This window comes from Scaptodrosophila lebanonensis, unplaced genomic scaffold, assembly GCF_003285725.1.
Source record: "Scaptodrosophila lebanonensis strain 11010-0011.00,11010-0021.00 unplaced genomic scaffold, SlebRS2 tig00000092-arrow-pilon, whole genome shotgun sequence".
Lineage (NCBI taxonomy): Eukaryota > Metazoa > Arthropoda > Insecta > Diptera > Drosophilidae > Scaptodrosophila > Scaptodrosophila lebanonensis.
In genome coordinates, this window is record NW_022060566.1 from 426,315 (window position 1) to 452,179 (window position 25,865).

Here is a 25,865-nt window from a genome sequence, read left to right on the forward strand (position 1 = left end):
ATGTTTTGCCAGAACTTTTTAATCTACAGGTTTGTATTGTATCGCTCGCAAAATTGTTCTCTAATCGCTTACTATTCTCATTACATTTCTACATTTATAATCTTTTATATCCTACGCCACTAAGGCTTTATCTTTCGCATTCCACACTTGAGAGCTTTAAACAGAAAATTTGAGACACCGATTCAAGTCCTTTATTTAGACCACCATCAGCTCTAAATTGGGTAATAGCTTTAGTGCTCTAGACCACTATCAGAAATTTCCTCTTTTAAAAAATAAATTATTTGAAAATATTAAGAGAAAATTTAAAAATAGAGACACCGATTTATCCCTCCTCTTGTTATCTTTTTCAGTTTAAAATAAAATCGATTAAAAATATGCCAAAAGTGCAATCAGAACTTTAGATATCTTTTGAGGTATAGTATATATGTAAACTATGTGTGTAAGATCGTAAATATTGGAGAATTGCTGGTGAAGAAGAGAAAGATCAGCAGTAAGCAGTCAGTTGCCAGTCGTCAGCGGTCCCTTAAAGGACTCACTCATCAACCGCAGGGATCAGCAGTCAGTGGTATATTAATTAATAATAAACAATATTAACTTGAAATATAACACATTAGTAGGGTATTTGCAAAAATTTCGTATAGTTTCGACCACGGTTTGTCATCGTCCTGTGTCGGCAAGTGTGAAGCTAAATAAACTCAATACAGAAATCCTTTTAAAATCAACAATACTGTATTCTGTTGCAGGGTGCTGTCGAGCCCTTTGACAGCAGACGGGGTACGGACTACGGGGTTCAGGGTGCGTGGTGCGGGGTGCGGGGCACGGTGTGTGTGAGGGCAGCATTGACGATGGCAATAAAAAGCGCAAACGACAGCAGCTCGGGTTGTCGGAAGGAAATGTCGTCATTACTGTGCAACTTATTGGAGCAGCGGCGATGCTGTGACAGTAGCATTTCCACTTGACACCATGCAATGTTCAAACACACATATACAAGTATATACAAGTATATATGTATATACATTTATATATGTACGAATTTGTGAATGGTTGGGTGTATGCGAAATATGCAAATGTGTTAAGAATCTTACAAATTTGTTAAGCAAATCGAAGACGCAGAACGAAAAACGAAAAACGCAGCACACAAAAACCTGAGCACATTTATCATGAATGAATGGTGTGCGTATTGCCGAAGGGTTTAAGGGGCGGCTGAGGGGGTGTGTGTCGGGTGTTTGGGTGTTTGGGTGTAGGTGTTGGGTTAGCGGCAATCACACTTTGATTTATTCATGCGCCGACGCTCGCGACTCCCCCCCCCCCCCTCCCCCACACCCCCCTCTGACATTTGTGAGCAGGTAAATGTGAAAAGTGTAACACGTTGCATGTTTAATGGGCGGCTGAATGGCAGCCAAATACTTGGCGCGTGGCATGACTTCTTCTTCTTCTCCTTCCCTTGCTTATTGGCGCTGTTGTTGCTGTTGTTGTTGTTGTTGTTGTTGTTGGCCCCAGTTTATGAGCTGCAAACATTTACAGCATTTATGTACATTGCCAATGCGAAAGAGCCTCCTAAAAAAAATCATTGGCAATAAAAGATTTGTTTTGCAATTTAGCCACAAAGGCGACGCATTTTACATTCATGTCGCATGTGAATGAGTAATCGTATGTTGTTGATGCTACTCGTACAGTAAACGCCATTTAAACGCAACTCTGCCTGTGCTTTGTGCAATTTCTAATACACTTAATTCTGTTCCAAAAACAACCGTGTAAAAAAGACTTAGGTGATTGGTTCCTTACCCCTACAGAAATATATATTAACTTTATTCTTAACTTTCAAACCGTTTTATATTACAATCGTGTAAAAAAGTCCGTGTAAAAACAGAATTAGAATGGAGAGCCATTGGCTTGTCAAAATACCAGCTTCAAAAATATTGTTTTCTCCATCATAGGTCCATTTCGAAACTAAGGCACTTAGGTGGCACAGAAATATAATTTTTCTTCTATCTCTAAATAATTTATTGTCGATCCTAAAAGGATTTCTATAATAGAAAACATTCTTTATCAAATTGCAAATTTTGAAGGAAATTATTTGCTATTCTGAACATTATCATCTTCTTCATTATCATATCGGATGCAATTTCGAACTCTTTATTTATATGTTGGGTTGCCAATCACAATCATCAATCATCGCTGGTCATTTTATGTCTTTAAAAATATTTAGAATTTATAATTCATTTTCAAGTCGATGAGACAATTATTTGTTTTCATTTGTTTCTTTTTGTAACCTACGTTTATCACGCGAATAACTCCATTTTTTTTTTTTTGTCGATCACAATCATCCATCATTCATTATCGAAGGTCACTTTATTTTCATACATTTTTTGTAACTACTCAATATTTGTTAAATTCAAATTAAACTCTAATTCAATGATGTTGTTTTAATCCCTACAGGACTGTCTTTATACTCTCGTCTCCGCACTAAGTATCAAGACGTTGGTAAGTTCTAAACATTTTATAACACTAATAAAGCACTAACATCCATAACGTTCATAAAAGACTTGTGATTCAAAATTATCAGAAAGCGACCATCATGCGAATAAATAGGAAGTTTCAATCCTAAATGCTTAAGAATTTCCTTTAACAAGCAAGCAACTCAATATTCTTCACTAAAAGATATTGCTATAGCATGTGTTGAAATATTTTTACAGATTGACATTTCTTATTGATAATCTTTTTTAGAGGAACGTTTTTTTTTTTTTTTTTTTTGAACCGGCGGGCCATCTTAACGGTTTGACAGCCATTAATCAGAAATTGGTTGACTATAATTCCATTTCTACTGTATAATCAGTTTGACGTAGGGGGACGTACATAAATCAACTAGCAGCGCCATCTAGCGCGCGAACTAATAGCACAGAACATTTTCAACGCACGAATAAATAAAAATAATTTGAAGCGGCCGCCGACAAGAAAGGAAACAACCAAAAAAAAAAAAAAAAAGATGAAGAAATAAATAAAAAATACTTCAAACAATTTTTGGCAGTCACCTGTTTGGGGAATTGTGCGTGAGCCTGTCTGTGTGTGTGTGTGTGTGTGTGTGTGTGGGTGTTTGTGAGTGTATGCGAGTGTTTGGGGATGGGAATGGTGTTTGCTTGGGCGCGCTGGCCCATGTAATGTGGCAGGTTTTGCCATAAAGCGGATTTAAATTTGATTTTGTTGTAGCACAGGCGCAGACTTGCCTACGCCCCCCTCCCAACCCCCACTCCCCCTCCCTTCACGCACCACCCTCAGACTTGCCGCCACCGCCGCCACCATGGTAGCAGCCAGCCACCCATTCGGGCCCAGAGCACTGTTTTCATTGTGCCTTGGAAAAACAAAACGGCGCTCACGCAAAATAAACAGAAGTATGTGCATGCAAATTAAATTTGAATACTCTTCAATGAGCTTTGAAGATGCCAAGCTGGCAGAGGCACAGGCATAGGAAAAGGCATAGGCACCAGTAAAGCGAGCAAAGTTTTTTTGTGCAATTCCCAACATCCCCACCAGTGAGTAGAGATGGGAGATAACCAAGCGAGGCTCACGAATTGAGTTCAAAATCAATTCGAATTCATTTTGAGACAATTTCTAATTTGTAATCATCAGGAATGTTAAATGCAGGCATTGCAGAATGGAGACATGTTTTTATTTGAATTGATCGCCAAATTGTGCTGTCCGTACAGATTACAATAAATATGTGTATAGAGAGATGAAGATATTATATATTTTATTACAACAAATATATCGAATAGATAAATTAAAAAATACAAATTTAGCACAAGTCTCAAAAATAATCTTCAACAATGTCTATTAACGCCTTCGACACGTTAGAATTTCATTGCATCGATTCACAGCCAAATTTGGTCAGAGATGTTATAACTAACTAGCAAAATATTAAGTAGAGAAGACAACTTAATTCTTGTTATGAGCTAATTAGATTAAGTAATGTTATGAAGGTAATTGTTCTAAAACAGTAATAAGCTCCGAGATATTTGATAAATATTCAAATAAAATTTTATTCAAGCTTTAGAAAGTAGTTTGCAGCGACGCAATCTTACGATTCTGCAGAAATTTCTTTTAAAGCTGCATTCGAAAATAATAAATTGCAGTTTTAATACTATGTATCTATATTTATAAGTATATGTAGTACATTTAATAACTCATATCATCCTGTCTATAAATAAGCAATCAGTTTAATTTATTTTAGCTAAAGAATTTCACACAAATTTTTTTCTTGACAATTTCTTTTCTTTACAAATTCTTTTCTTGAAAAATTCTCTTCAGACATTTTCTTCTTAAAAAAATGATCTTTTTCAAAAATTCTCTTCTTTACAAATTATTTTCTTCACAAATTCTCTTCTTCACTAATTCTCTTCTTCACAAATTCTCTTCTTCACAAATTCTCTTCTTCACAAATTCCTTTCATCACAAATTCTCTTCTTCACAAATCTTCTTTACAAATTTTCTCTACAAATTCTCTTCTTCAAAATTTCTTTTCTTCACAATTTCTTTTCTTCACAATTTCTTTTCTGGATCACTAGAAATTCTCATTAACTGCAACAGCTAGTGTAGAGGAAAACACCAGAAGACTATTAAAAAGATACTCTATAGATTTTTAGACATATTTTTATAAACTTCTTAATTTTCAAATTGTCTTAACAATAACAACAAGTGTTTACAAACCTAGAGGTAATTATCCTTTTGTTCCCTCACGCGCTCATCTCTAGCTAACGGAAAACTTACTGACTGGTTATCAATGGTGGCGTCGGTGGCTGCGGCGGTGGCGGCAAGACAAATGGTTAGCGAGCGGCGCGTTTCGCGCGCGACTGCACTAAGCAGCGATTATCCTGAGCGTGCGCCTGGCTAAAAACTTGCGGGCCAAGTTTCGACTAGGTGTATATAGTATATGCTATACATACATACATACATACATGCAGACATACATACATATGTACCGTCATTACAGTCGCTGTCGCCGTCGCAGTCGCCGCCACACATAAATAACAGCAAGCGGTATAATATATTCATATGCGCATATAAGCTTTAGAAATTTATGCTAATGCTGGCGCCGCCGACGTCGCCGTCGCGATATTGGCGACTGTTGAGCATAATCAAATATAAACGCCCACTCACTCACACACACACACACACACACACACACTCGCACACCCACCCACGGGAAGTGACAACTGTCTGCAAGTTTTACAACTGAAAAACTTTGCCATCGTCTGTTTAAACTGCAGTCATCGGAGTTGAAGTCGAGACCGCCGACAAGGGTGGCTAGGGGGGGTGGTGCGGTGTGGCATGGATGGCTGGCTGGCTTGCAACGTTTTTGGGCAAAAACTAACTAAACATGCCGTTGGCAAAAGTGCGACGCAGGTGATAAATGTCAGCGCATCCTGTTGCCACATAATTCTTGCTTTCTTTTCGCTTTTATTCATTTGTGTGCGAAACGCAAATGCGAATGCAGATACGCGGGTGAAAGCGACGCGACGGAACGCGACGGAACGCGACGCGACGATGCCACCAAACGACCAGGGAATGCACTTAAAATTCCATAAGGCAGCGCAACACAACTGCACACACGAGCCGTTCTCGGCGATTCTCACCAAAAGTAAATGAGAAAATTGTGCATGTCTGAATGCCATGATGTCATGACATATGGTCCATACGGGTACTCGTATCTGCACTAGAGGAGGCTGTTATCGACTAAGCTTAAATAAATCAAGACTGAAGAAATGGCGAGATGAAAGGGGCTCCTTATTTATCATTATTATCATCAGAAAATAGTTAAATGTGCCGCTAAACGATGACAATTATCGCTCGCAGTAACCGATGCCACTAGCCACTACCAGTGAACGATGCCAGAGTGCATTACTCGTAAGCGATATCAGTATTCGATAGCAGTAATCGATATCAGCAAGCTATAACATAATCATATATCTGAATGAAATACCTGAGTTCGATACTAGGTTTTGATACTACTTTCAGATACTACTTGTCGATACTACTTTTCAATACTAGAGCTCGATAATAAAGTCTGATCCTAGCATATGAAGTCAGAATCCAATATAAGAACTCGTTTCTTTCCCCTATGTCATCATGCTTCGGCTACTAATTACTTTCTGCTCCAGGATTAAAGCGTAAATTATTAAATGCCTCCCCTCTACATCCACTATACTTAAGGCCAAATTTATATAATGGACTAAGTTCCATTTGAAAATCGAATTGTTCGACCAGTGCGTCATAATAAATATTTTAAAAAAAGAAGCCATAATCTGATATAAGAACTCGCTTCTTTAATTCGATTCTATCAAACAATTCTAGTAAATAAGACCTGTAAGAAATTTCTGAAAATCGATCTCACTAAACGATACAATAATCACCATTAATTAATTAATTGAAAACAATGGAATTCTATAACTAATTGGTAAGGAAAGAAGCCTCATTTGAAATCTAAATTCCTAAGGTTTTTAAACTCTGCTGCCAGTATTGGTAATTTTTTAACAAGTATTACGCTATTATCGTCACATTTTGTAAAATTGGAATTATTAAGCATCGCATAGAGTCGTGTAGTTGCCGTCTAAAGAATTTATACGTCCAGTACTTGAGCAGTCGATAGCCGGCTTTAGTCGGATTACATTTTTTTTAGGGTTGCGCTCTTTAATGGCTTTGCTGGAGTTCTTTCAAATACCCACTTAAGTGTTGAACCGATTTTCGTGCATGTTATCATAGGGTTTGGTATAATTTAGAGGCCATATCGCAGCATTTTCCCACAGCACTGCAGTCTAGCTCGTCCTCGTCCTCGTCCTCAGGCTCATGCTCTTCTTTATTCTCAGCCCAGAAGCCACTTCACGGCCACTGCTCCGAGCAACGCATAAATTTTGTGCATGGGTGTGTGTGTGTGTGTGTGTGTGTGTGTGGGGGGGGGGGGGGGGGCTGCCACGACTTCCGCGACCAACTTTTAAGCCAACGCCAGAGTCAGAGTTGGAGTTGCAGTTCAAGTTGGAGTTAGAGTGAGGCAACCAACCAGCCAGCCAGTCGGCCAGGAAGCCAACCAGCTAACCCGCCAAAGTGGCAACCAGGCGGGTAGTGGCAGGGGCAGGGGCAGGGCGGCAGACTGGCAGACTGGCAGCCACAGCCCCAAAGACACCACTTGGGCAATTATTAATGTTAATGTCTTCATTACAATTCATTCTCGTGTTGTTTTCGGCGGCCGTTTTGGCACGGCCACGCCCACGCCCACCAACCGCCCACTGACCGGGTCCAGGCGCCCGCTGTATCACGAGTATGCCAATGGCATGAAAAACATGGCAAATAAATTACGGCTAATCACTGTTGTGCAGCCAACGGTGCCAAATACGTTTTAAGCTGACCCCTAAGCCCTGGCCCCCGACCCCCGACCCCCGATGCCCTTCCGACGCCCAACCACTTCAAGGTTGAGCGTTTTAAAACGCGTCCACATCGCGAGCCCATAAATTATTTCCACGATTTGTGAAATCAATACCGCGAATTCTGCATTGGGCCTGGCTTTATTGTTGGTAGTTGGCTTGCCAGCCATTTAGCCAGTCAGAAAGTGGGTGGCGTCCAAGTGTCAAAGTGGGCGTAAAACGGTGGCAACTATTGTGTGCGGTGGCTGTGGTGGCGGCATCGGTGGCATCGTCTGTTCAACAGCCGTAGCAAAACGGATTGTGCGCCCGTTGGCTGAGTGACTGAAAATGATACTTTAATGTGACAGGCGGGTATCAGGGAAATAGTGGCGGGCTGCGGCTGGGGATGGGGAGGTGGTTGCCTGGTGGCTGCCTGCCACATCCTGCTGACAGCACGTTGATGATTTTTGCACCTTTTTTTTTTCGTATTTTTGTCGCCGAGCTGCGGCTTTTTTTTCTCTCTCTCTCTCCCTCTCTCTTTTCTTCCACTATTGCTGTCATAAAAAACTATCCATTCTTTTGCCGTGGCTGATGCTTTGGCCGTGGCTGTTGCTGCTGCTGCTGCTTTTTTTGCGTTTTAATTCCCGGGGCGCGCTTTCAACGCTTGTCATCTTACCGCTAATGGCGGCTACATGTCAACCACTCATCTCTTGCCAGCACGGGCACGAGCACCAACACCAACACCAGCTTCAGCTCCAACTCCAACTCCAGCTCTCCGTACACCGTTTGTTGCGGCGGCGCTGCTCGTTTTCCAGCCATTCATTCATTCATTCATTCGTGTGCTCGAGCTGCCTTCGCCCCACACTCTTCTCTTCGCTGCTTCTCTTCTTGTTCCTTCTTTTTTTTTTTGCGACAGTACGTGCTCGATATATAGAGCTGATTATTTCAATAGCTAGTTCTTCAAATAACTCATTAAGCTCGTTTAACATTCAAAATTGGGAGACCCTTTTTTAAGCTTTTAATTTTAATCATTACTGCTATTTCATTCGAATTGCTCATGAGAAGTACTGGGAAATATTTATTCAATAGAGCCTATCTATTCGTGATTTAAACAAATACCTCTATGAAGTGTGGAGAATATTTTGAAGACCACCAATAATAATTAGAAGCAATACCTTAAACATTCTTTCTTTTCTGATTGTTTAAAGCTAAGTAAGGGAAATTGTTTAGTTAACAAATCGATACGAACAAAAACATTCTTTCCGAAACAAAACAATGAGATAAGTAAAATAAGGATAATAATATCTAAAAGAAATATTTTAATCCTCTTGGCCAGTTCTGATCACAGATACATTTTCCTTTATTCCTAAATCGTGCTATTTGTATTACCGACATCAGATTAAAAGCTTTTGAGTTCTAAAAAAAATTGCTTTCATTTTTGAAAATGGATTGAGATCTTCTAGCTTGGCACCTAAAATACTATATCTGAGTTCGTTTTTGATATTATATCTAAAAGCTATTTGGAATTCAAACTGTTTTGTAAATTTTATCGAGCATAGGCTGCACCTGTATTATAATTTTTTTTCTGTATGAGCACAGGATGTTGAGGTGCAGGATGAGCTCTGGTGGGGACGATAACTTTTTGGATGGTGGTGACGCTAGGTGGCGCCAGCGCAACTCTGCGGTTCTCGAGTGTATGTTGGCGACGTGAAGCGTGAAATCGCTTTGCCTGCCTGCCTGCCTGCCTGCATGCCTCTGTTTCCATCCGTACGTCTGTCTATCCACTCGTCTGTCTCCCGTCTGACTACACCAACCTGTCGTCATAAAAAACAACAACAACAACAGCAACAACAAGAGGCATTGGGGCAAGCAGAACAATGCCTGCAACGTCGCCATCGTTACTAACGTCGAGGGCGTTGCATTGCGATGTCGGAAAAAAAAGTAAGAAGAAGCGTAGGGAAAAAGAATTGTGGCAAAACAAACTCCAAACGCGTCATAACGACATTGCAATGCAGGCAGGCAACACAGGACAGGTGATGCAGGTGAGCGGTGGTGGTACCGGTACTTGCACCGACACTAGCACCACCACCAACAGCAACAGCAACACCAATAGCTGGCCGACGTCATGAAGTGGCGCGCCCCAACGTGGGGCAAGACACAGTTTCGCTAATGAGTTTCCGTCTGCCTCTGATGATGACGACGATGCTGCCGCTTGCCGCTTGCCACTGCCCCCGCCGCTGATGACGTTGCCTAATAGACACTAAAAAGCTGCCATCAGTTGCCGACAACGACGACGATGACGACGCTGCCACCGTCGATGTCGATGTCGGTGTCGATAGTGATAGTGATGTCGGTGGTGCTTGATGCAGCGAAAGCTACCGACACAGTGGCCCAAGCAACCTAATGAGCTCGACAAAGGTCCCAATTGAGTTGCTTCTTCACACCTAAATACCCTTATATAAAACGAGAAGATGCTCTCTATTCTCAAGCTACATTCTGCTGCATTCTGCGATATTAGGGAGCTCTTTAATGTAATCGCCTTGGCGTTCTCTCGGCGATTTCGGTTTGCCTTTTTTTGTTGATGAGATACGAGTATCTCCCTTTTTAATAATTCACATGCATTTCTTTCTGGCAAATGGAATAATGTTTTGTTTTTTAAATGGTTCAGTATTTTTTAAATGTTTGCAACGAGTATATTTATCAATTTATATATTTGTATTTTTTAAATAGTTCAGATTTCTTTAAAAACGTTTACCACGAATTTATTTATTAAATAGTTCAGATTTCTTTAAAATTGTTCGAATTGATTTATTTATTTATTGCTGGCAAGCTGGCAATCAAAGCTAAATAGTGCCGATTTTTTTTAAAAATGTTTACCACGAATTTATTTGTTTATTTATTTATTTTTTAAATAGTTCAGATTTCTTTAAAATTGTTCGAATTTATTTATTGCAAGCTGGAAATCAAAGCTACATTATAAATGGTGGTTTTCTAAAGGAAACTGAAACATATCTTTTAGTTTAAACTTAGAAAGAAATGTTCTTGCATTAGTCGTAATCTTATGAAAGAAAAGTTGGTCAAAAATAAATGTTACAAAGATTGAAAGACTGTTCAAAATATTTCGAATATACAGGTAGCTAGTACAGTATACTTATTTGTATGTCTTTATTAAGATTTCTTTATTGAGAATTGGGCAACCATTTCATTTTGGCTGCCAGGTTCTGGCAATTCAGATCACTGTGCTTGGCTGGGGTGTTAAGTGTCGTCGGTTTGTTAAATGAGGTGTGCCAGTGTCGTTGGCTTCATCGGCAACATTATCTGCTACTCGTGCTCGGGCAACTGGAGCATCATTAGCAAATATAAGCCAGCCTTTTTGTTAATTATTAATTGACAGTTGCAATTCCCATGCAGCGATTGACTTGGAGTCCTCTGTTGCTTTGACAAAATAAATAGTCAGTCGGCAGCTGAGTGGCAAGTCAAACAACAGTAGCGACAAGGACAAGGACGTTGGGCTGCTGTCACATTTAAGAGCAACAAACAAGCAAGAGGAGCAGCAGCAGCAGCAGCAACAACAACACCTACAACAACAACAATGTGAGCACAAGCTAATCCCCAACTGAATTTCAGCACAAGACGTCAACAACATGGTTAAGTATCTTAAAATAATATTTACACTTTAAGCAAAGACGCAACGCACACAGAACGAGAACCAAACGAAACCAACAGAGCCAGCACCAGCAGAAGAAGCCAAAGTGTTGTTGTTATTGTAGTTGTTGTTTTTGTTGTTGTTGCTGCTGTTGCTGCTGGCTTAGCAACTGCTACTTCTACTTCCACTAGTCGAATAAGCTAATCGCTTTGGCAATGTAGCTGGAATTGGATTGAAGTTGAGGTGATGATAGAGAGATTGGAACGGAATGCGAATTCGGAAAGGATGGCGGAAAGGCGTTTTGTGGTCAACTATCGGTATACAGTAGAGCTTCCCAGTCAAGGGAGCTTTTCAATTCATAATACTATCTCAAATCTTTCGAAATATCAAGACCTTTTTTCCATATTTAATGTCCAGTCTTTTTTTTTTGTTTTTAAAAATGTATGCGATATTTTGAAAATCCGAAATTGTATTTAATTGCAAACTAAAAGAAACGTATTTTCTAAAATTTAGGCAATGAAAGCACTACGAAGCGTTAGACATTTTGTTGCCTGAAATATATTTCAAAAAATATAGAGGCGTTTTCTTAAAAAGTTTGATTGAATCTGTTCAAAAACAGCATTGGGCGTCATTCAATAATAATTCTGCATTTTTTAATTATTTTAGAAAATAATGAATTTATGAAACCTACATTTAAGGCAATCTATTTCTTATACAATATCTCAATTAAGATGACCTAAACTTTATCTAAATTGAAGGCACTTGTTTGTTATATTTTGGAAAATCAGTTACCTACTTACATTAAATGACAATTTATTCCTTAAGTTTATGGCACACAATACCTTCATAATTTTGGAAAGTTCTATACTTTAGCTTGAGCTCATGCTTTCCTTGGAAGTTTTTCCTTAAGTTAATTTGTTTCATTTTTTTTTTTGCCACAGATAAATTTTAATCGATACAATATTTTAGTTGCTCTTACGTATGATTGCAATACTCTATCTATCCTCTACGCTAACAATTAGGAGTAAGGAGACTGAGTTTTGTCTACTAATCTATTTTGGTTTAATTGGACAGTTCTATGCTGTTCGATTTATTGGTTCTACTGTAGTTTGTTGTTGCCTGAAGTCACAGTTGGACAACCGGTTCACAGAATATCATTCAAAACATTTTGTTGCGTTACAAAATCGGAAGTTTGCGGCGCTGCCATATTTTTAGCTGCCCCGGCGCAAAAACTATTTTTAAATGGGCAGACGAAGCCAACGAAGCCAGCGAAGCCAACGATGATGTGGAAGGCGGCGACACTGAGAGTCTCTCGGCCAACTTGCCACTGCTGGCTGGGGCAGACAATGCGGCGCAGAGGAGAGCTGGGAACGGAGACGGCAGAGCTGCCGACTATAATGTGTGTCTGTTTGTCGCACTGACCTGTCTCTCTGTCTGTCTGTCTGCCTGCCTGTTTGTTTTCCCCCCTTAAGTTGAATTGTCGACGACCTTTGGCAGTCAGCAGGCTGCGGTCAAATGCTTCCTCTTGCTCATCAGCCCGTCGAGATTGCAGCTCGCCATCGTCTTTCCGGCGCCCTTCCTCCTGCCTTTCCCATAGACGTAGTCGTTGTCGTTGTCGTTCTCGCTGTCGCTGTCGCTGTCGTTGCCGCAATTGAAATTGCATTTGCATTTGAATTTAATTGAATTGCATTGTTTCAAGGCGTTGGCGGCGACAGCAACAGCAACAGCGAGAGATAAAAACCATAATAATAAAGAAAAAACCAAAAAAAGTGAAATGAAATTTGTGGTGCGGCAGTTGTTGTTGTTGTTGCTGCTGCTCTAGCTGTTGTAATTGCTTGTTTGATGTGGCAACACACACACACACAAACACACATAAGTCCTTGGACAAATGTGTACCAAAAAAAAAAACAAAAAAAAAAACAAAAAACAAAAAAGTCACTTTTTAAATGTTATAATTACGCATTACGCTTGACTTGTCGTTTTGGCCTTTGATGTGGTAGCTGCCTGTCCGAGGGGCTGCTCTGCGTATGCATGTTTGTATAAATAAATGTTTGTTTTTGTGTGCGTGTGTGTTGTTGTTGTTGTTGTCACCCCGCCTCAACTAACACTTCAACTTTAATTGGCCAATTTGGTTGGCATATATATTTGGCTTTGTTTTCCTTCTTCTTTATTTTATTTTCAGTTTTTGTTTCTGTCTTGAGCATTCGTTGTGTTTTGTTTTGTTTGGTTTGGTTTGGTTTTGTTTGTTTTGACAGACTTCAAAAAATAACCTACACTTGATTCTTCATTTCATTTCCCTCTTACACACATTTGCGTATCTCTCCACGCTTTTGTATAATTTCGTTGAGATAATTGAAAATTAATTGCTCCCGACAGCTGGGAATCTGAAGTTCCCCCTTCCCCGCTCATCGAAGCGCTCAACTTTACAACTTCGGGCCATAACTTTGAACGGCAGAAAGCGAAAAACAAAAACAAAATCAACACACACAAAAAACGGGTTATTTAATTAGTTTTGACGCGTTGCGGCTGCAACTGAGCGTTGATTGAGAAGGCCGTGAGGGTGTGGTGGGGCGAGGAGGCTGTGGAGCGTGGGGAGAGGGGAGGGAGGGTGTGTGGAAGGGTAAAGGCGAACCAGACAGCGACAACTCATCCTCAACACGCGATCGCGTGCAAGTCGCCAACGCATGCGCACCATGTTGTAATGTCGCCAAAGCTCATGCATCATACATCATGGCAACACCCAGACGACAACGTGTTATTTTTTATCTTTTTATGGTCTCTGCCTCTCTGCCTCCCTGCCTCTCTTATGGCCTGTATTTGTCTTCTTCTTGCGCTTCTTATTGGTCACATTGATTGCATTTCGATTTGTGGGCAGCAACGAGGCCATGACTCAATTTTTTCCTATTTCTATTTTCCGTCTACACTCGCTCTAACAGACTTGTGCGGAAACTAAGAAAGTTTTGCAAAAAATCCCAGACAGTTGGTCGTTTTTGGGAAATCTGGCAATAGGTTTAGTTTTTTTTTTTTTTTTTTGGATGTTGGCCTAAAAGCTCTTCTTCGGTTTGTGAATGAGAATTTTATGTCATTGATTCGAGAAGACACAAAAGGTCTAAAATACATTTTTAAAAGAGCAAAATATAAACTCCTTAACTTTTCTACAGACTTGGTTGATTGTCAATCACAATTAAATCAAATTATAAATAGCTTCGATTTTCTCTATACACTCTTGTATACTGTCTGTAAGTTTATCCCATGTAGTTGTTTATTGCAACCAAATGGAAGGACCATGCATAAAATTGTATTTGCATTAAAGAATTTAGATTCATAAAAAATATAAAATTATGTATTTTAATCCGACATACAGCCCCAATTTTCCCACATTTTTGGGTTGAATTTTAGCTCCCCCTATGCCTTAGAGGTCTGGGCTTTGCTTCGATGGGTGTATTAATCAGTTAGTCAGGGCTGGGTTAAAGATTTGAAAATTTATAAAGACACAACAAATTAAAAAACAGTTAAGCAAAAGCATCAGATCAGTTATATGCTAAGCCAGAACTAACTGACTATAACTTCTACGACTGTATGATTTGTGATTTCCTTATAGTTCACTTATTTCATCCAAACATATACAATTTGATTGAATTGATGGATAAGATAAGAGTGACGATCAACTGTTTGTCTTAAGTAACAACTGTGATTTTTTTCAGCCGGTTAAACTAATTTCAAACTAATTAGAAAAACCAATGCGACTATATTGATGTGCTATGTCAGCGAAGATATTTCGTGTATATTTCTTGAACAGTTTTCGTTTAGTTCTTTTCCATTTAAAACGCCTAAGAGAACTTAACCCTTAACCCATTTCTGCTCTACGAGCTGGCCACTACCCTCTCCGCAGTTCAAGATACTACTAAAATGAAAAGTCTATGGTCAGTGGATATGGCGAAGAGCTGGCAGAGACAATATGCTAGCCTACGATATCCTTGGCAGCAACGAGCTACGAGCATGAAATAAAATGGAAAAAAAAAGTGGAAAGGGGTGTAAATGGGATTGGGGATGTGGAAAGGAGCTGCAACTTAACAAGATTTCACAATCAGCGCAGCAAAAGTGTTTGAATGCGAGTTAAGTGGCAAAGGCAGAAGCAGAAGCAGACGCAGAATGGCCAATGGCAGTGGCAATTGTTGTTGTTGCTACTGCTGCTAATGTTGTTGTTGTTGTTGTTGATGATGCTACTGCTGCTGCTTCTGCTGATGATGATGAGCATGAAAAATGGTGCAACAACGACAACCAAGAACCAAATGCAAATGCCACTGCGAGCTACGTTTGGCAAATTCACATATGTACGAGTGTGCTGCTCTCTCTCTCTCTCTCACTCTCCCTCCCTCCCTCTCTCCCTCACTCTATTTCGCGCTGGTTCCTTCTTCCCAGCAGCACCCCACTTGCCTGCATTTCCACATCCACTGTCTCTGCATGTCTGTCTGTTTGTCTGTTTGTCTGTTTGTCTCTTCTGTGCTGTTCTGTGCTGTTCTGTTCTGTTCTGTTGCCTAAGCGCCGTGGGGCGTTGTCTGGGCAGCAACTGCTGCTGATTTCACATGACAATCCTCCGCCTTCAGCTGCTCTTTCCACAAGTCCGAACTCCCAATCGCATGAGCTTGTTCTGAAGATACTCGTATTTTGGTTCCTAGCCATAGGCCATGGTAACTGCGCAAAGTTTCCAGCTCTAAACAGAAATGTGCACTTAGAAAAACAGTCGCTACAGCTACCATTTTAGCTATAAAAAATATCCTTTGATTTTCCAAAAGGACTTAATCCGAATATCGGCTTAGATCAAAGTACACAGACAACATGAATCTTAATTGATAAGCGTCTGTCTTGATAGCTACAAGTATGAACATTTAACGTATCTCCAATAAACAGAAAGACAGTTGATTGTTCCTGGAAGCTACCGCTCTATTTTCTTCTCTTAATGATTAGACTACCAATTCTTTATATCCATTTCAGCTACTATCTAGAAGCTGATTCTTAAACTTGTACAGCATTTGCAAATGACATACATTTGTGACCAAATTATTTGCAAGTCGTCGAATATGCTTTACATTTAAATGCCGTTTGAAACATTTCATGTAAAAACAAAAATTCGAATAGATTTAAGAATTGCAGGAATTTTAAAGAAACATTTCATAATTTAATAAGTTTCTTTTTTTAGGAGGCGTAGAATAAATTGAACAATCAAAATAGCCAATTTATTGACTCATAGCGCTTGTATTTTCGGAGATCCGTGCGTTCATACAGACAGACTAGCGATTAGAAAAGCAGAGCAACCTTCCAAAAATAAGCAGAAATCGTGACAGATATCAGTCAAGTTCAGGGCCTTCATAGTTTTGCCAGTGTAATAATCAACCTCAACCTTAGCTGCAGCTTCCAGATTCGAATTGCCCGCTAGACGTTGTTGGCTGCGTCAGCGTCTGAGACTACGACTGTGGCGACGCGTCGTCAACAGCGACAGCGACAGCGACAGCGCTTGTTGAATTTAACGATCGCCGGCGGCTGACGTCGGATTCGCTCTTCTTGTCGGGGTGTGTGTATTTGTGTGTGTGTGTGTGCGTGTTGGTGCATTGCATTTAAGCAGCCATGTAATTGAAGCGTCAAGCCTTCTACCATATGCCAACGGGTCGCTTTGGTCAGCGGACTGGCAAATGCATTAAGTTTATTGTTTAAACAGATTGTGCAGATGCGGCAGACAAGGCAGGCGAAGATAACGAGCGGGAAATGCCGTTAGATAAATGCAGGCAAATGGAAAATGCCATTGATGGATAGCCTGAGTCATGCGTGAGCGGCAATTCAAGACGCCGCATGAACTTCGTTTCCTTAGGAAAGACCATTGAATGGAATCTCTTAGGATCGTGAATCGCTTAAATATGTCTTTAAAAATTTCAGAATATTTGTACCTGCCAGTCATCCAAATTGAAGCTTCGGTATCAATATATTCTATGGGCTGGTAGTCCTGAAGCTTTTCATTAAATTAAACAAGAAGCCATTTGCTATGCGTGGAAGTAATAGTTGAGTCAGAGCATAACTCACGCGTGAGGCCTGTTTACGAACTTTTCTACCTTTAGCTTTGGCGCAACACATTCGTAGCTGGAAAGTTTTTCAGCTCTTCATTAAATTAAATATGAGGCCATTTGCTGTGCATGGAAATAATAGTTGAGTGAAAGACTGACTCACGCGTGAGGCGTTTTTTTTTTTTTTACCAACTTTTCTACTTCTTGCTCTGGCGCAACGCATTCGTAGCTGGAAAGTTCTTCGGATCTTCAGTAAATTAAATATAAAGTCATTTTTTGTACATGAAAATTGCCATTTAATCACATAATTTAATCGGGCCCGACTCACGCGTGAGGCTTTCTTACGAACTTTTCTACTCCTTGCCCTGGCGCGACTCAATCGTAGCTGGAAAGTTCTTCAGCTCTTCATTAAATTAAATAAGAACCATTTGCTGTACATGAAACTAATCATTTAATCAGATAATTTAGTCGGTCCTGACTCACGCGTGAGGCGTTTTTACGAACTTTTTTACCCCTTGCTCTGGTGCGACTCAATCGTAGCTGGAAAGTTCTTCGGATCTTCAGTAAATTAAATATAAAGTCATTTTTTGTACATGAAAATTGCCATTTAATCACATAATTTAATCGGGCCCGACTCACGCGTGAGGCTTTCTTACGAACTTTTCTACTCCTTGCCCTGGCGCGACTCAATCGTAGCTTGCTAGTTTTATAGAAATAGAGACGGAGACCTTGTGCTGTTTGTTGTGTTTGTCTTGCGTGCGCGGCTCAGCGCCCACTCTCACCGATGTGTCAGCTACAAAAAGGCGACAGCAACAACAAACACAAGCTGTGGCATAAATCATAATTTGTCAGCGTGAAATTTGGTTGACGTTGTCGCTGCCACCGCCACCGCCACCGCTGCTGCCACCGCTGCTGCCTTAACTTCTTTGTCGCTTTTATTGTCACTGGTGTTGCTGTCGCCGTTGTCGTTGTTGTTGTGTGTATTTGTTGCTGCCTGCTGCGGTTGCTTTCATATCACAAAATTCGGCTTTATTCGAGTTGGTTCATTCTTCTTTTTTTTTTTTTTTTGCTTTTTCTTCATTTTTTTCAATTTAGCTACGCTTGTTTACAGTTGGTTCGACTCCACTACAAGAGCCCAGCTTCCCAGCTCCCCTGCTCTTGGGCGCCCTCCACTCGACTATGCACATTTGTTTTATTGCTCGCGCATTTTTCTTCATTTAATTTGCATTCTTCTGCCGCTGTCTGCCGTTATCTTCTGCCTTCTGCTCTGTTGCGTTTTTAATTCGCCATCACGCTGCGCTCGCTTTTCATCTTACATTTTGTTCTTGTTTTTTAATTAGCCAAAAATACGTGCGCTTAACAAACAAACAAATGACAACAACAACAAACAGAAATTATAATGAAGGCGACCCATCCACAGCCACAGCCACAGCCACATTCACGTCCACGTCCACGTCATCATCGCCATGCCTTTGCACACCTCCTGGCATTGCCAGTTGGCCAAAAGCGACAGCCAGCGCGTAAGTGGGTCAACGCGAAATCGCGAATACATGGCGTATGTGAAATAATTAGACAACGGATGCCAACGCTAAATGATTTAGAGTGCACTCTCGACAGAAGAAAAACAACACCACACACACACACAAAGGTAGCTGAAATCAATCCAGCTGGAATGCTGCTTCTTCAATCTGGAATGAGTCTCATTTTTCAGAAATTTCATGATACATTGCCAGCAGAATAAAGGCTAATAAATTGTTATTATTATTATTAAATTATTGGTAATAATAATAATACCAGTTTTACTTTGGCTTAAAGCAGAATAATGTGAAATTGCATTTTCCAACCAACAAAATTATATCTTAAGAACCCTTTAGAATGCCTGCACAGCCAGGGGCTAGTTGTCTGAGTCTTCTATGTCTTTTACTGAAATATTTTTCGAATATATACGACTTCTTTACATTTATTTTGACTCCTGAAGATGATGTTGAAGAATCGGCAGTGAAGCTCTTTAAAGAGTTAGAAATATGTTGTTCCTCCTCGAATATATACGACTCCTTTTCATTTGTTTCGACTCCTGAAAATTTCGTTGAAGCTCTTGAAAAAAGAGTTAAAAATTGAATTTTTCTATTCGAATATATACTTAATATATACATATCTTGTGTGCTTTTTAGCTTGGAAGCTTAGGGAGAATTGAGGAAATCCACCACCAGCCTTCATCTTACATATCGGCTCGCTGAAGGGACTAAATCTGTAATCCGCTTTAAAACCTTGATGGCTTTTCATTCGACTTCGTTTCATTTAATTCAACGTGGAAGAATCTTACATGCTTTGTTAAATTTGGAAAAAGACCTTTAAGAGATTTTAGAATAAACTATGGAGGCATCACTTTGATGTTGACAAAGTTTTAAATAGTATGATTTCATCAAATCGATTTTTAATTAAGCAATTCTCTTTTCTCTTACTACCTGTCCCAATAAACAATTCAATATTTTTGTTGTAATAATAAGCCTAAACTTTCTACAATATGGAAACCCTTATTAACAAACTGGAACTGGCTGTATTAGCATAAAGGTTTCTCTTCTCCCATAGCTCATTAGACTTTAGATCCATCAGGCTGGAAGCGATTACAGTTGTGATATTTTATCCCTTAAAAGACAAAAAAAAAGAACCACATCTATGGATTAAGGCTAAGTGCCTTTCCTCCGCAACCCTTTAGTATACTGAATGGTTAATGCTGTGAGGATCAGCTTACCATTATTCTCACTGCGAAATTGGCACTGTACTGTTCTACCCCCACCCCGAGCTGAGGAGAATTGCTTGTCGTCTCAAGTGCTTGACAATAATACGCGGCATATGTTCAGTCAGACCTTCATTCACTCATACCCGGACCCGGACCCGCACTCGCACTCGCACCCGCACCCTTCTTCTTCATTCATCGAGTGGTCTGTCGGTCATTCATTCATGGGCTGGTTATTGTGTGTGCCATTTTGTAGCCAGCAGCCAAACATGCTTGAATATTTTATTGTATACAGAATACATAAAACGACAATAAATATAAATATAAATACTTGTACCTGCACATATAGACGACGAGCATACGAGTATACTATTTATGCTCGACATGACAAATGGCCGCTTTATGGCCAACTTAATGTCAAATATTGTGCGCTCGCATATGCTTGACACACCCAACACGCCCATCAATGGGCCATATAGCTACCTGCCTAGTTATATTATATGTATGTATATACATAAGTAAACATTTATAAGCATGGGTCTGTCTGTCTGTTTGTCTGTCTGTCTGCCCGCCCGCAAATTGAGGCCTTTTACACGCATTTCTGTAGTGCAGTGCATACTTTTCATATACTCCATACACATATATACACATGGTATTGAAATCAATTTATACTATATATCGCTAGAGCAACAACAAATACTACTCGCATAACAAAAGTAAGAGCTCGGCAAAAATCATTTTAAAAAGCAATGTGTGGCCAACCGAGCAGCCAGCAGCCTCGATGCTTTAATCGGTTTCCCTTTTTTCCCTTTCTGGTTTCATTTGTCTTCTTTTTTTTTGCCAATCAACTGGTCGTCGGGCCAATGAATGAATAAATGGCAACTGTAAATGAAAACAATTCAAATTAAACATGACCAATGCGTATGCAGTGCGCCAGGAGCTAGAGGAGCTGGAGCCGGAGCTGCAGCTGGAGCTGGAGGATGATGGGTGGACGGTGCTTGAAAAACTGCAACAGAGGCAAAAATGTTCAATGGCTGGCCAGCGATGGTGCAGAAAATAAAATTTTTTTTAAATCTAGCACGTTTTTTCTGCAGCCCCAACGAAAATGTATAAATACCCTTCACAGGCAAAAAAAAATGTATATGGTCGTATGATGTTCCGATTTCACATCTACTTTATTTATTAATATTAGCTTAAACATTTGTATACCCCGTATATCAAGGCTCAAAGGGTACCTATAATGGGTACATTTATGGTTGGTGTATAGAAATGTCCGTCCGTAGGAACACCGACAACTTTTGAACCAAAACAGCTAGACTTGTGTTTTCCAAACGCAGAGCATGCGTATTAAAAACCATATATAGCCTAGCATAGGTCAGATTTGTCTGTACCTGCTAATCTGCAGAAAAAATGTAAATATTTCATTTATATTTTAGGTTAAAGTGTATAGTTTTTTGAAAATTGGTTTACTTCAAATATTGTTGGCCTAAATGTTCCTTAAGGTTTAGTTATAACTGGCAATCATTTTTGGAATTTCTAAATTAAAGCAAAAAGTTTATGTTTATTGACAGATTTATTTCTTTTCCCAATCTCTTACTTCTCAGGCAATACTCTTCGTAGATTTCTATTAATATGAAGTTCTTGCTTGCTTCTTTAAGCTTAATAATCCAAATATCTGGGCTGCCTGTTTTGAGCTAAAGCCTTAAAGTTTGTGGATGTTTCCAAACCTAAGAAAAGGCTTTTCGAACTTAGCAAACATATGGACTTGTTCTATTCCAAGGCGCAGGGGAACATTGTGCTTTAGTAAAGCTAAAGAGGAAAACAAATCAGTTTTATGGACAACCAGTGTCCATAAGGATTGATCGTCATCTTTAAACATATGAGACCTTGCAGTTAAAGTGTAGGGTATAAAAATCACCAAGTGTACTTCAGGCTAATATCACAAACGCAATTACACGGCGCACATGCTCGCTCTCCTCTGCAGAAACTTCTTGTTGTTGCTGTTGTTGTTGTTGTTGCATTAAAATGTGTTTTGTTCTAGCGAAACAAAAGCAATTGCCAGTGGGGCTGGCCAGACAGAGCAGAACTCAACAGAACTCAACAGAACAGAACAGAACAGAGAAGTACCGAACAGAATTCAGAACTCTCAACTCAACTGTGTGTTGTGGTCGATCCAATACGTATACGACTGGTTGACCGTCTGGTCAGTCGGTCGCCTTTGTCACTATCAATGTGTGTGTGTGTGTGTGTGTGCACCCCATGGGGCATGAGCTTTGTGGCCCGGCTAGTCAATTCATGCACACACATACACTCACTTAGATAAAACCCTAGCAACTAATAATAGGCTGCCACTTGGCTTGCACCAAAGCTACTTTGTTATACCCTTCTGAATAGCTCTATAGCAGGTTACTAGAGAAATTTTGATAAATGAATGATTGGATTATAAGCTGCTAAAGTATAGGAATATAAATCGATGCTCGAAACAGGTTAAAAGCCATGAGATTAAAATATAATATCTAGTTGATTCAAGCTTTGGATTCTATACTTTCTCTAGGAGTTGCCTTATTTTATTTATAGCATGCGACTTGGCAGCTGGTTTGCTAATTTAAAAAAAAAAAACTATTACTTTTTTTTTAGGGTAATTCCATTCCATTTGAGAAAAAGCAGTCCACAATCTGTGTCTTTCTATCTCTGTTTCTGGAACCGCCTAAGCCAATGGACTAAAATTCATTTGTAAAGGGTATGCGAGCTTCGAGGCAGCTTAGCAGCAAACTCTATCTGCGCCAGGTAGAAAAAGTTTTTATCGCATCTTTGTTTTTGTTTTGTTTTTTTCCCCTTTTGTTTTAGGCTCAAGCATGTCAGCCCGCTGGGCAACTTAACGGAAGCGAGCAATTTAGCTACTAAAATGGCAACTCCATTGGGTGCAAGGATCGAGGGCATTGCTTTATTTTTGTTGTCTATATATACACGTATATATACAATATGCACTGATTGAAAAAATCAGTCATCGTCGAATGAGGAAGCAGAGCAATTGAGGTTGCTGGCTTAAAGTTGTTGGCTTAAAGATGAGAGCGGGCGAGTAATTTGAGCGCTTTGTTTTAATTAAAATTCAAATTCGATGCAATTTCATTAATTACGCACACACACACACACACAGACACATTGCGAAAGAGACTCTTGGCCGCACACACAACACAAATAGGAATAGATGAGCTCAGCGCCACTTGCAGCCATTTTGCAGGCTGTTGAAAATGGCGCTGACGTGGGAGTTGTTGTTCCCATTGTTGTTGTTGCTGCTATTGTTGTTGCTGTTGTTGTTGTTGTTGTTGTTGCTGCTGCTGTTGGCTATTGAATGCCAGCACAGCGAAGCATGAAAACAAACGCATTCCGATGCTGCAACTAACCAGAAACGCAGGACAGCTCCGAGCCACCCATCAAGCAACCACCACTGACAGCCCGCCACCACCCACGAACCACTCTAACCGCATTCGCACGCTACGCGCTGTCTGTGACGATTGCTTTGTGTATGTGTGTGTGTGTGTGTGCGTGTGTGTGTGTGTGTGTGTGTGTGTGCAGTTGTGTGTATGTGTCAACAATTCAATTAACGTGTTGATGATTTTGTGGCATGCAACATGACTGGCTGGCTGGCTGGCTGGCTGGCTGGCTGGCTGGCTGACTGGCTCGATGGCTTGCTGCCTAGCAGCCACGCTGCCACGCTGCCGGCCGTGTTGAATAATTGCAAGAGCGAGGACACCGCTCTGCAGTCTTGTGGTGCAATTTTCGTTACAGCATTTTAATGAGAAATTAATTGTAGCATACATTGTGGCGCAATGTCAGGTCATTTGTCAATTAGTTCGTCAAATGTTTGACAATTTTCACAATTCCGTCACGCTCGAAATTGCACATCAATTAGTTGCTCAATTGTTCAAATCATTTTTCAATGCGAATTACGCATTGCGAGCACTTTATATACATTAGTTATGCGTCCTCGTATGTACATACAAATGCATATATGTACGAGTATGCATGTGTTAGTAAATAAATGTAAATTTGAGTGAGTTTCATCTATTTTATTGCTGTGAACTTCCATTTTATTCTAAACTCAAACAAAAAGTATTCACTTCTTTATAAGCTTTGAATAATTTGAATTCCTATTTAAATAATGTGCATTAAACGTATTTCTTTTAAATGCATTTTAAATGCTTTTGCAATTTCTCTAACTTACATTTTGCAATCCTTATGAAGAAGAATGCCTTTGCTGCATAAGTTGATTATTCACCTCAAGAATGTGAAAGAATGTGAATAAACCAAATTAAAATGAATAGAGAAGCTAAGTGAGGCTATACTTCATACTGGAAGCTTAGTCTGATTACACAACCCATTCCGGTTGCTAAACAAATAGTCCCCTTAGACCCAGCTAAGAGATTAGAATGGTGGACAAATTTTTCAGACTAAATCCTTCTAAGAAAAAAGCCATCTAAAAATATTAAAGCAGAAGCGTCATGAAATTAGGGGAGTCCCACTTGGAATTAAATGAATAAATATTAATATTTACGATTTATTTTTATAGCTAATTGGCGCAAATAGCGCTTAGTACTTAGTATCCAAGAACTTGTAAACATTTAGATAATTGTCACAAAAGAAATTCATAAATTCAGTTCATAAATTCCATCTAAGAAACTACTATTGAACAACCATTCTGTTGAAATTATTTACTTCTCAGGGAGTAAAGAATTAAAGAATAAACCACAAAATTATTAATAGCAATATAATGTCATGTGAATACTATATTTTCAACAAATCATTATCGTAGCTTTACATTTGAATTTTGCAAAATTTTCAAAAAAGTAAAGTTTATTATAAGCAGCAGCAACAATCTGCAGCTACAAACACTGGCCTCATAAATTTGTAGAAAACAATTACAGTAGAAATAGTTTCGTTTTAAAGAAAGTTATTTATGCAAATTTAATTTCAAACATTCAAAGTTCGCCTACCAATTACTTGTAAATATCTACGAACTGCAGTCGGAAATGTCAATCAATTTAGTCACTCCCTCATATCGAAGTTCGTCAATTTTCAGGCCATTTGACACATCATCAAACAACCTGTGACACAAATCTGGCAACAACGCACCATTAATTACCTCACACACACACACACACACACACACACACACACACACACAGAGAACAGACAAACGTGTATATACTTATGTATATAGATACTTCTAATCTGTGAAAGGAAACTTTAGACGTCGCAACAATTATATAAATTGTTGTTGCTGTCTCAGGCGCTGCCGCCAACGTTGTCGTTGCCGTCGGCAAAAATGCTTAACACTTTCAATTAAACGCATTATTTTTATGGGATTATGCGGGGCGTTCAGGACGTGGCAGCAGGAGGTAAGGTGGCCGGGGGCAGGAGTCAGCAGCAGAGTCGCCAAGAAGCCCAGTTGGGCGCAAGTTGGTTTCGGCTTTGGCTTTGGCTTTGGCTTCGGCTTTGGCTTTGACTTTGGCAATGAGCGGAGGCGTGGTGGAGGGGCGTGCCGCATCGCATCGCATATCAAATTTAATTTGCTCATTTGCCCTAAAAGCTTTTAATGTGTCTTGGTACCCATTACCCCCCTCCCCCACCCTTTCGCCCTCCCCACCCCACCACTCACAGCCATTGAGGCATAGTCGAAATATGTGAGTGGAACGGAACAGACCACACCAAGCCAGACCAGGATGGAGCAGTCAAGGCAAGGGAAGGCGCGACGAGGGCGGGGCGGGGCGGGGACAGAGCAGCGATGCTTACCTAGCGCTCTGGCGTCGAGTAAAAATGTGCCCCTAATTAAATTCAATATTAAATTGAGCAAAACGCAATTAACTCAAAAGGCGCAAGCAGACTCAGCAGACGGCGACGCGCAGACTGGCAGAGCGCCAACCTACACTGACCGCCACATGTATGCGGATAAAATGCTGATTTCATCAAAATACATGCAGAGTTTTTTGGTTTTTGTGTAAATCATGTACATACCTGCGATTTAGTTTCCACAC

The 25,865-nt window shown here is 40.0% G+C and overlaps 1 protein-coding gene across 1 annotated transcript in view; it reads right to left on the bottom strand.

The window, feature by feature from the left end:
- Window positions 1-25,865, bottom strand: part of LOC115627354 (netrin-B) — a 95,303-nt gene that overhangs the window by 34,062 nt on the left and 35,376 nt on the right. The window lies entirely within an intron of this gene.